This window comes from Parasteatoda tepidariorum, chromosome 6, assembly GCF_982258835.1.
Source record: "Parasteatoda tepidariorum strain Cologne lab strain chromosome 6, Ptep-v5.0, whole genome shotgun sequence".
Classification (NCBI taxonomy): Eukaryota; Metazoa; Arthropoda; class Arachnida; order Araneae; family Theridiidae; genus Parasteatoda; species Parasteatoda tepidariorum.
In genome coordinates, this window is record NC_141760.1 from 24550457 (window position 1) to 24561562 (window position 11106).

Consider the following 11106-nt stretch of genomic DNA (forward strand, 5'->3'; position numbering starts at 1 on the left):
ACAATAATGTACGGTTTTATAACATTTGATAAAGTTTGGTAAATATGTCAAAATTTGGAAATTTTTTCATGTTACCCGAGAGCATGGAATAAAACCATTTATTCGATTAAATTTACTTTTCGATTTTTTTTTTACCAAATGTGTTAGTAATAAAAACCATAATTTTGAAAACCAGAATTTCCGGTAAATCGTTATCATATTAACGTAGAATGATTGGTTTAAATACCGCATATTTTGGTTTTATTAAACAGAATTATGTTGTTGTTTTTTACTAGGAAATTTCATTATCATAATTTTACTAGAATTTTTTTGGTTTAAATACCGCATATTTTGGTTTTATTAAACAGAATTATGTTGTTGTTTTTTACTAGAAAATTTCATTATCATAATTTTACTAGAATTTTTGTCTCCGTGTAAGATCGCTTCTCAGATATTAACAAATTAAGTCATTTTTTTTATTTCGACATTCCAGTAACATAAAGCATAGAGTTTTAGTTTAGATTGAAGAAACAATTTAATTATTTGAATGATATTAAATACCTTTAGTTCAAATAACTGACGCTTCCTTTCGGACTACGCTAGGGTCTATTAAAAAACTCCTACTTTATTTAATTTTTGCCTTTAATTATTGTTTAATGTATAAATGCCTATTTAAGAAAAATAATAACGCAGGTTAGATTGTTTAGGTAGACAGCTAAGAGATTTATTAACATAGCTTCTTTTAGTTCACGTAAATGTTGTTTTTCCTTCATACGATAGTTTTAACAGGGAAGCAAATTTTAACAGGCATTGAGATGGCTTAGCGTCTCACAGGTTTAACAATCTTACAGCAAACTTTTTACAGTCGTCTTTTAGTAAAGTAACTTAGCTTTAAATTATTAGTGCAAGAGCCAAAAATGTCCACATGGTACGTAGCAATTAGTTATTTTAATAAAATAATCTTGGTGGAGACGTAAAGACAAAAAATTTAATCACTCGAATGGCAAAAAATTTGTTTAAATCACATAAATGAGACTTATTTTCTGACTATCGAGAAAGTACACCGAGAACAAAATTATGGTAAAAACTAGAAATTACTAGAAAATGGTTAAATTTATCGTGTTTCTGGCACTACGGAAACACCAAAAAATGTTTTCAGTTTTAACTGAAGCTCTTTAGTGAGAACTTTGGTAAAATTAACGATTAAATATTGCTTTATAAAATATGATAAAATTTGTCAAATATGGTAACATTTTGTAATTTTTTTATGATACCTTTGAAAATGGCATAAAAACCATTTTATCCGATAAATTTACTTTTCAGTTTTGTAATTTTACTAAATGTGTGGTAATAAGAGTTATAACTTTGTGAATATGAATTTCCAGTTAATCGACACCATATCGACGGAAAAGCTACCATACGAATGGCTTAAATACTTTATATTTTGGTACTATTAACCAGAATAATGTTTTTTATTTTTACTGGAAATATTATTACCATATAGTTTTTCTCTCCGTGAACTATTGTTTCAATGAAATAACATTTTACTAAATTGATTGTCTTGTATTAAAGTTTAGTATTTAAATGCTTATTTTTTAAAACTAATAGTATATGTGGTTTTGCCTTTTGATTTCAAAGAGATTAATAAATTAATCGAGTGAATAATAAAATCTCTTTTAGTTCACGTAAATACTGCTTTTTATTTTTACGCTAATCTTGAACAAGAATCAAATTTTAATCAACTTTTGAATCAAACAACTTAGCAAAATTAGGGAAAATTCATGAATTAAGAAAATAAATATATCAAAACAATGTAAATTTTCTTAAAAATAAATTTTAATTATAGCAAATTTATTTTCTTTCAAATTAAAGTAGCATTTAAAAATTAACAAAATATTTCCACTGTTATAAATCAATATTTTTACGTTACTTTCTGTGCTTAAGTCGAAATTTTCATAGCTTAAATCTTTGTAACTAATATTTTATAACTAAAAGTCTGATTTTATCTGACATGTAATAAACTAAAACCAATTTCTATACGAGATATTTTATTTGAATCATTGCTTTTGCAATTCGCATTTACCTACAGGTATGTATTACTATGTACCTTTTTTAGCAAAAATTGCAGTAAGCTCTCTTCTAAAGCTGTTCTCTAGAACTTATTTCATTTTAAACTGTAAATGGAAAGGAAAAAAAACCGAAAAGCTTCTCTTTAAAAAAAAATTTCTCATTTCATTATTACACATAGAAAATTCATGCATGTTTGCTAGCATTATTGTTCATTAAAGGTACACTGTGAAAAGAAAAGTATGGTCAAAACTGTCAAAATATGGCAAAATCTATGGTTTTTTTGGCTCTATGGAAACACCAAAAAGCACGGTAATTTTTATCTAAGCACTTTAGTAGCGTCTTTTGGTAAAATTAATAACAGTAATTAGCAATAGTAGTAGTAATAATTAACAAAAAATATAGTTTTATCATCATGTTTCTTTTAGTAGTTATTGTGGTAAAATTTGGTAATTTTATCATGATACCATGGCATAAAAGCCATTTGTTCGGCTGAATTTACTGTATTGCATTTTTACTTAGTGTGTGTAGATAAGAACTAATTTTGGAAGGCAGAATTTACGGTAAACTTTCATACGAAAAGTAAAATTGCCAAATGATTGGTTTGGATCCAGTTCATCTTGGTTTAAACGGCAATTTTTATTATTCATTATTTAATACTATTATTTCGTTATTAGCAATTTATAGTTTTTTATTTTTATTTTACCCGAAATGTCATTGCTTTGCTAATTTTACCAGTAGTTTTTTTTCGTGTATATGTATTGTTAGTAAAAACTATTTCCGATGAAATTATTGATTTAAAATTAACAGTGATTAATTGATACAGGAGTATAAAATATCAATAATGGTAACGAAATGTTTTTCAACACGACGATAGTAGTAATAGTTATGTAGAAGATATTTTTCATGATCAAATTAAAAAGTATATAAAAAAGACGCAGCTGATAAAAGTTTTCAACATTTTTGGGTTTAAAGTATACATTATAATTTAGGTTCTAGTGCAAAAGCATGATTTTGGGCAAAAGTTTCGAAATTGAGTTTATTATAAATTTAGAGTTCCTGTATTATTAGCTTTCTAAAAATACTTTTGTTTGTACTTCACTTATTTATAAATTTAAAGCTGTTTTAGTGAAAGGTGATAGCAATAAATAGACGAATGATTCTTGAGATGATGAAGTCTTTAAATGCGCTTTTCTCGAAAAACAGATTTTTTCCCATTTTACACTACCTTAAACACGATATCTCATTTTGTTTTTTAAAATAATTGTCTAAAATTTTTAATGAGTGTTTATGATTATAGAACACATGTTTTGAACTATAGACCAAGAAAATAATATAGAATTTCATTTTTTCTGCATGTTTTTTTTCAAACACAAGTGTGGAAATTTTTAAAGTTTTGCTTTTTTAACTACATTATAATCCCTAACTCGATATCTGTTCTTGCATTTAAGATAATAGTTCAAAGCATAGCTGATAGTCTTTTAAATAAAAACCACAAAGGATTTTTGTTTCAATCTGTAAAAATTCCTTTACAATGTTAAGCATACATGCAAAATATGCTTTATTTTCACCTAAAAATGGTCGCTTAAAATAATAATAATAATAATATTTTTTTGATAGTTTTAAAAGTTTTTGTGCATAATAAAACAAAGAAACTAGTTTTTCTAAAGTTTATATTAATACTTTTAAAAAAATTATCGAAATTAGTCGGATATTTTAATAAAATTTCTTTGCTACTGAAATAATTTCCCTTTGTTATGAAAAATATTTGCACCCATATCGACGGCGTAGGTTTCATATTCCAAAACGATTTCTGTCTGTGATATGATAGCTCGTACCAGTTTACGTAAATGTTGTTTTTCTAGTAGATGATAGTTGTTGCAAAGAAGAAAATTATGAAGAGCTATTTGTAAGACGTTTTTAATGAATACGAATGAGTGTAAATTTTAGTGAACCAAATTTGTATTATTTAAATAACTATGCAAATGTTGAAATGGAAATTTCTGAAAATTAATTATACAGTTGTTGTGACAAAAATGATAATAATTAGGCATTTTAAGATTTGTTTTCAAGCACATGGCTTTTAGATTTGCTATTTAAAGGCTTTTCTATTTGATTTTCAACTTACTAATTTCAAATAATTTACTGCGAATTGTTTAGATGAAGAAAATAAAACTGATGTTTGTAACTCTTCAACAATTACATCATAAATACCGGAATTATTACTTTTTTAAACAAATCTTTATTTTAAAGTTGAAAGTGTGCTTATATTTTAAACAAAATATGGTTTGAATGTAAAAGATTTTTCAGAGGAACTAACAGAAGATAATAAATAATTAGTTTTGTTTATTATTGAAAACAATTGGACAAGTACATTAACAAGGGTTATTTTGTTATAGATGTTTATTTTGTATAGTATAAAAGTAAATTGGTTCTTGTAAAAGAATATAAGTATTCTTTAATTATTTAGATTAACATCAACGTAAAAAGGAAGGAAAATTATCTGAAATTTATGTGTAAAACATTTTTCTGAAAACTGAAAAAATATATTTAACTTTATTAATGTTATTTTTGATTTAAATGAGAAAGGATATAGGGGAGAGAAAAATAAATTAGGGTGATTTCATTATTGTTTGAAAAAAATACTTAAAATTGACAAATAATTTCGATTCGACTCAGAATAAATTTTCAGTTTTTGGTTAAAAATTTTTCATTAGATAATTAATATATGAATTAAAAACCATTATTAATGTGAATCTAAAAAGTAAAATGATTTAAAAATTAATGCATAAAATGTAACAAAAAGTTAAAAATTAAATGCCACCAATATAGGATTATTTTACTATTATTTTTTTATAATAATTTACTATTATATCTCCAATTATGTATTTACAATACTATTTGTAATTTGACTGCCCTCAAGTTATTCTTTCTAGTTGTCGAATATTAAATATTCTAGAGATAAATACATTAAATAAGGCTTTTATTTTCATAAAATCAGTTGTAAGAGAAAATACTAACTAAGTAGCATTGTAAACCGAAACACTTTTAGGTTTTTATAATTTTTTGTATAAACATGTTGAAACAAGTTTCGCATGCTACTGCTCTTTAACAGCCATCAAACTCTTTAAGATACAATGTAAATTATTTTTTTATTCACCTCTTGAAAGTGTAACAATATGAAACTGATACATCTTCAAATTAGTTTTACATTGCGTGAAGAAAAGTATATTTAATTTACTAGAGAGGTCCCTGATTCCCAAAGGCGCCAGGAAACTACTTCTCAATTAATCTTGTTGCTTTTTTTTTTCTTGACTCAGTTGCTGCTTTGATTATAACTCTAACGTGGAGATGGTCAGTGTCGTAAGCAAGTCTTCAAGAAACTAAAATTTTCTTTTATTTTCATCTAAAATAATTTTGAAATATCTCCTTTTATTTGAAGAATTATTTATAAACAAATGTACGGTATATAAATTTCCTTCTAACTAATAATCAAAAATATGTGAGAAATGTAATTATATTTATTATGAAATTAAACAAAAATAATCAAAGGATTAAAGACGTATGGGAGAAGAACAAAAAATAAGAAAGTTTAAAGGTTAAATAAAGATAATTTAAGCTTTTGTGTTCTTTTATTTTTTGTGCTACACTCATTCTTTAATTTTTTGTGCTACACTCATTCTTTCATTTTTTTGTGCTACACTCATTGTTTTATTTTTTTGCTACACTCATTCTTTTATTTTTTGTGTTACACTCATTCTTTTATTTTTTTGCTACGCTCATTCTTTTATTTTCTGTGCTACACTCATTCTTTTATTTTTTTTGCTGAACTCATTCTTTTATTTTTTGTGCTACACTCATTCTTTTATTTTTTGTGCTACACTCATTCTTTTACTTTTTGTGCTACACTTTACTTTCTATTTTAATGTGTTTTTAAGGGTTTTATAAATGTCTGTTAAGGAAGTTTTGCTCATTGCACCAAACCTACGATTTTAGATGATAACTTTATTAAAGAAGAAATCGAAAGGAAGCAGAACCAGGGAAAAAAACGAAGAAAGAGTCACACTATCTTAAGAAAGCCAAGAAAGAAACAGGAAAGGAAATACTAAAATTGTCTTTCACTTCAATTTGACTACCGATTTACTTCAATTATTCGGAGAAAAAAAATTGATATTACTTTGGACGCATTTATTCTCCATATCAGTTTTTATGCTTTTAATTATTGCTGTATATATTAATAATTCCAGACCGCCAAACTCCAATTATAGTGGCTCTAACCAGTTTAATGCTTGACCTAATTTTTTCAGATTGATATCTCGTAATTAAAAAGAATAGTTTTAATAAATTAAATTTTAAAATTTAAGTTGTTTTGATGATTAATATTACAAGTTATCAACTTTCCATAATTTACAAAAATGGAATAGTATTTTTGGAAAACGAAAGCTAAACCTCACAAGTTTTACAAATTTTTTTCCTGCAAGTTAAACTTGAAAATGACTTGACTTGTAAACTGGTTTGATTTCTAAAAATTTACTTCGATCACATTAACTAATTTTGTGTTTAGAAACAATGGTTTAGGTATTAAAAATGTCTAATTTAAATAATAAATATAATAAACTTGAAAAAAAAATTATCTTGACTCTTTCCTTAAAATTCGATTTAAAAGGTTTTTGTCTTATATTTCGAAACAATCTTGACGCTCAATAACAGAATTTTTAATTTAAGAATTTTTTCTAGGCCCATCAAAATTTTTTCAAACTTGAAAAAAATTGGTTTGAAAAAATTGGTTGGAACTTGAAGAAATTGGTTGGAAATATTTGTTTACGTAGAAGATTTTATTCGATATTAATCAACTATCATACTATAATTAAAACCTTATTCGTTAACTACTTAGATATAATCAATGAAATATTTTCTCCTACATTTTATTAAACAAATTACTTAGCATATTGAAGAATATGCTACTATACTTGTTTACTTTAAAAAAAGCATTTTTTTAAATTTTTTACCTGGGTATATTTATTCTCTTTTATGTTGAGCAGAAATGACTGATATAGTAATTTTTACTAGCTGTAGAGTTTCGCTTATAAAGAATTAGATTATTTTTTTCTAATTTCATTTGTTTAATCTTACATAAATTTACTTATTCACTAGGGTTTTTTTATTGAAAAATAGTTGATAGTGTTTATTTGCAAACCATAAACTGGTAATTCAATAAAGTCAGGATTAAAAATTTTTAAATTTTGCAAAAATAATTAGAACTTTACAAATAAAGAACAATATACTATTAAGGTGTTTGAACTAAAGTGAGAGAAATGTTTGTATATAGAACAATATTTATTTAATTTTTTTAGGATTATTATATTTCTTTTTAAATTATGAAAATAATTTTTATATTTTAAATAATAAGAATTTCTACATGTGTTTTAAAGTTATTTTTTTATCTATTATTTTTGTAAGTGTTTTAAGTAATTAATTACACTCTTTATTTATGTTGAATAAAATATTCTTGTCATGCTGCGCAAATTATTCAGAATAAAACAACATTATAACATAATTTGAACATTTTTCCTATTGATCATAAATTTCGGAGTTTAAAAATGAAGAAAATATACGAAAAAATATATGTTGTTGTCATAAAATATTATCTTACGAAATCTTATTACAACCAGCTTAAAAATAAATGAGCTACATTAAGTCAACTGTTTTTGAAGTTAAAAAAGTTTAAAGTGTTATAATTATCCCTCTAGTTTAGTTAATGTATTTTTAGAATAATGAAGGAAAAATTTCGAAATGATATGTTTTCAAATAAGCTTCATTCGTACAATTATGCACTTTTTTTTAACAAACTAGCAGAGAAATAGTATAAGTAGATTTCATAAAATGAAGTCACATAAATTTTTGAAATGATAATTATCTTAATATATATTTTTATACAAATACGCTAATTTAATTATTATATGTTTTAAAGACATTTGTTTGATCAAATTTTAAATGAAAGAGAAGTATGTACTTCAAGAAAAGTTTAAACAAACATTGTATAAATAAGGAAATGAAAATTTTCAGCCCTTTAATATTAAATAAATAATTTATATCAAAAAAAGAAGTTCTAAAAGGAAGAGCGTAAAGATGAAATGATCGAATATATAGCGCATGTGCAGAGACAATTGCGCTCTGCTCATGTTTCAAAATTGCGTTGGCTGCAACGCATCTTAATTTCTATTTCAAATAATATAAGTTTTAAAGTAAGATTAAATAATAACTACTTTTATTTTAAAAAAAACTTCATTTTTTAGTTTTAATTTTTTAAACATTTATTGCTTGTTATATTCATATTACAACATAAATTGTGCTTTAACTGTCTATACTCTATCTTGTTTTCAAATTCATATAATCTATTTTTTTTTTACAAATTCATAAGACCTACTTCTTTTTTCTTTTTTAACGAAATGCATTTTTAGAGTAATTACATCGAAAAATATATTAATAGACTTAAAAGGGGAAACAATATTATTGACAAAACTACAACTTACCTCTTCTAAATAGATGGTTTCGGCCGTATGCGATAGAATAACGGACCTGTTCAATTAAAAATTCCAATGTGTTTTTAAAAATCACCTGTTATGGGGTTGCATTCTAATAAATTTGGAGAAGGGTTTTTCACGTTTCTTCAGACGATCGCCAGCGCGATGCATCCATTTGGCGTCCAGGAATGGAATCTGGGAAAATAGTGTGACTGGAAAGCCCAGAGATGGCGCGCAGTGCACCTGTCTTTCTCCCAAAACTAAATCAATTTCTGGATTAGGAACAGCAGGGACATCTATTGTTCTCGTAACGAGTTATAAGGTTCCAGTTAAGATTAATAGAGGGCGTTATCATACGGAAATGGAAATAGTTTGCTCTTTTGCCAAAATGTCATTGATTTCTTTGTTTTCTTTTTACACGAATTGTTTAATAAACAAAAATGTTATCTATGCTCGAAAAAAGACATACTGAAAAAAAAATTATTATCAGAAATCTTTTTAATTACGTAAATCTTTTTGATACATTTTCCCCCCATTTATATAAGGTAAGCCAATAAAATAGAAAATTTCAATGAGTATTTATCACAAGTGTTGTGTTTCTAGCTAATGGATAATGCATTTTTGTCTTAATTGCCTTCTACCCTTTCCATTTGATAACAAAATATTTTACATGAAAAACTATTAATGAGTTATTGAAGCAGCTAAAATATAAATAAAATTTCTAAAAAAATTTGTCGTTTGAAAAATAGGAAAGTATTTCTTAAACATTCAGTGTTTTTTAAAGACTATTATTGTGGTTTATATTAAGTTTATAAGATTAACTTTAAATAAATATTGCTATTATTATTATATTCAAATTATAAGGTTTGTTTATCTAAGTTTAATTTATTTAAATTTATTTAGGTTATTATTATTTCATTATATTTTTTAAAGTTTAATTTTATCGATTCTTAATTTTTTTTTAATTCTATAAGATTTGTTTTCTATAACGTAACTTACGTTAAATCACATTTGAGTTAAAACAATCCTTTTAGACTATTCATTGAATCTTTTAATGACTATCATAAATAAGATTAAAAGGATAATATTTTCAGCATGTGCAACAAGAATAATTTATCAGCATTTACTTGTTTTAAATTTCATAGATGATATGTTTGATAATTAATTAGTTTTTTTTAAATTTTAAAACTAAGTCTTGATAGTAACTAAGAAAAGTGAAAGCTTAGTAATTCCTCTGTATTTAACAATTAATACACTGAATGTAATCGCAAGATAATAATTTTCAGATTTAAAAAGCTTTGTGTTAGACTTAAAAATTTCAGGAATTTTTAACTTTTTGAAATTAAACAAATATATTTTTATTAAAATTTTTCCAAATGAATATATAGTAGTTAAAAAGACTTATTAGTACGTTAAATCGAACTTAACCCTAGCAGTCCTAGTTCTTGGGAGCAAAACTTTATTTATAAAAGAATCCAAGGAACTTTATTTATAAAAGAGACTTGGGAACTTTATTTTTGAAAAGTTTACTAATATATACTTATAATTTTTATTTTAAATATTGGTGAAATGCAAGAGCATAAAATTTTTTTTATAGTTCATTTATTGAATTTGTAATTTGCAAACATTTACTATTCTGAACATAATTAACAAAGATTCCGGCAAGGAATCAGATTTTTTTTTAATATTCCATAAGCATCCACATTTAACACGTTTAATTTTAATAAATTTCGTTAAATGACTAGTGTTTTATTTAAAAAATCTGAAAAACAACTAATTTAAATGGAAAGTGTATATAACATATTCTAAATAATAGTATATTTAAAATACGAAGGACAAATTATATTTTCTTACCAAAAAGTAAAATAGCGTTTTCTTCAAAAATATCAGTACTAATTACATGATCTTTTAGTTCTTCTTTATTCGAAAAATTTAAGGACATAATCGCAACTAAGTTTTTAAATGTTAAATAGAAGCGAGAACATAACACTTTTATTTAGACGAATTGTTCCATAATTCGATATCGCAACGAACTATAGGGGGCGTTGCTGTATGAGACGAATACCTGCGATTTCTATATGAACAGTCATTCACTTACTCTGGAGACGTCTTTAATGTAGCATTGTAACGTTCCTTCTTAAATGTGACTTATTAAATTTAAAAAAGAAAAGTTTTTGATATTCTTTCTTATGCAAACGAAAACAAAATGGTATCTCTTTTTTTTTTAGAGAAGGAACATCCAAGACACATCGGAAAAATATTTGTAAATAAACAGAAAAAAATATGTATCTTCTTATAAGAGTTAAAACCTAATGCCTAAGAAATAGTTTTACTAAATTTAATGATATAACATGAAAGGCTTATTTAAACTTTACATTCCATAGTTTTAAGAATCATATTACTTCAAAAATTAAAATGAACAAAAAGTATACACAGGCCTCATAATTTTATAAAATTTAAATTTGTAAAAAAAGTTTGCTTGACAAAAAATTTTATCAAAAAATTTTAAGTTTCAGTAAAAATTATTATTTGGAAA

At 24.7% G+C, this 11106-nt stretch overlaps 1 protein-coding gene across 4 annotated transcripts in view; it reads right to left on the reverse strand.

Moving 5' to 3' along the window:
- Nucleotides 1–8826, reverse strand: part of LOC107452093 (stress-activated protein kinase JNK) — a 98733-nt gene extending 89907 nt beyond the window's left edge. The window contains exon 1 of one of the 4 annotated variants that reach the window (XM_087165560.1): nt 8580–8826. The gene's annotated coding sequence lies outside the window, so the exon portion shown is untranslated. The remainder of the gene's footprint in view (nt 1–8579) is intronic. The other 3 variants (XM_087165558.1, XM_087165559.1, XM_087165561.1) reach the window with 3 other exon arrangements.
- Nucleotides 8827–11106: the final 2280 nt, after the last annotated feature.